This window comes from Seriola lalandi, unplaced genomic scaffold (genome assembly GCF_002814215.2).
Source record: "Seriola lalandi dorsalis isolate HSWRI2012SDOR001 ecotype SW California unplaced genomic scaffold, Sedor1 jcf7180002046127, whole genome shotgun sequence".
NCBI lineage: Eukaryota > Metazoa > Chordata > Actinopteri > Carangiformes > Carangidae > Seriola > Seriola lalandi.
The window spans coordinates 1-762 of NW_019516695.1; the positions used below are offsets into that span (position 1 = coordinate 1).

Genomic DNA, 762 nt, shown 5'->3' on the forward strand with positions numbered 1-762 from the left:
GGGACTGTCACACCCACGACAGGTGAGAACAGGTCAGGTGTCTGGTTCATATTCAGCCTCCTGCTCACTGTCTAATACTTTCTATGTCTCCACAGTGACGTGTCCTCCTAATAAGGAAGCCTGTGCTGATCGATTAATGTGTGTTCCAATTGATCGGTTCTGTGACGGAGTGGATGACTGTCCAGATGCTTCTGATGAAGGCGCCGCTCGCTGTGGTCAGTGATCTTTTCTACAAAGATTATTTAAATCAAAGAGTTGATTCAACAGGTGAACAGATGTCCGGTAATTATCTAATCAATCATTTATTACTGATGGTATCGATCAAGTTTATCTGTCAACAGGAGTGACTAATCGGCTGTGATTCAAAGATAGAACTACCTGATGATGTCATCACTCTTGTTGCCATAGCGACAGCATGTGATGGACAGTTTGTACTAAGAGGACCGAACGGCTCATTCAGTTCATCAGACGCTTCTGAGAGCTACAACAGCAGCAGTGAATGTCGCTGGGTCATCAGGTGAGACACTGTAACACACCTGTATACACCTGTACACACACCTGTTTACACCTGCACACACACACTGTAAATAACATGTACAGTACATTAACAAGGATGTTTCGAATGTGTTCTGTTTTTTATCCAGAATAATTCAGATCAAAGATATAACTAAGTCATGTTGTTGTTTGTTGTTGTTTGTTGTTGTTTTTGTCATTGGTTGTTTATTTTGTCATTGTTGTTGCTTTTTGTTGTTGTTTGTTGTT

General features: G+C 41.2%; 1 long non-coding RNA gene across 1 annotated transcript; it reads left to right on the forward strand.

Moving 5' to 3' along the window:
- Window positions 1–512, forward strand: LOC111648680 (uncharacterized). The gene is made up of 3 exons (XR_002760188.1): window positions 1–22; window positions 96–215; window positions 409–512. It is a non-coding gene; the product is annotated as an uncharacterized LOC111648680 (long non-coding RNA).
- The last annotated feature ends 250 nt before the right edge of the window (window positions 513–762 follow it).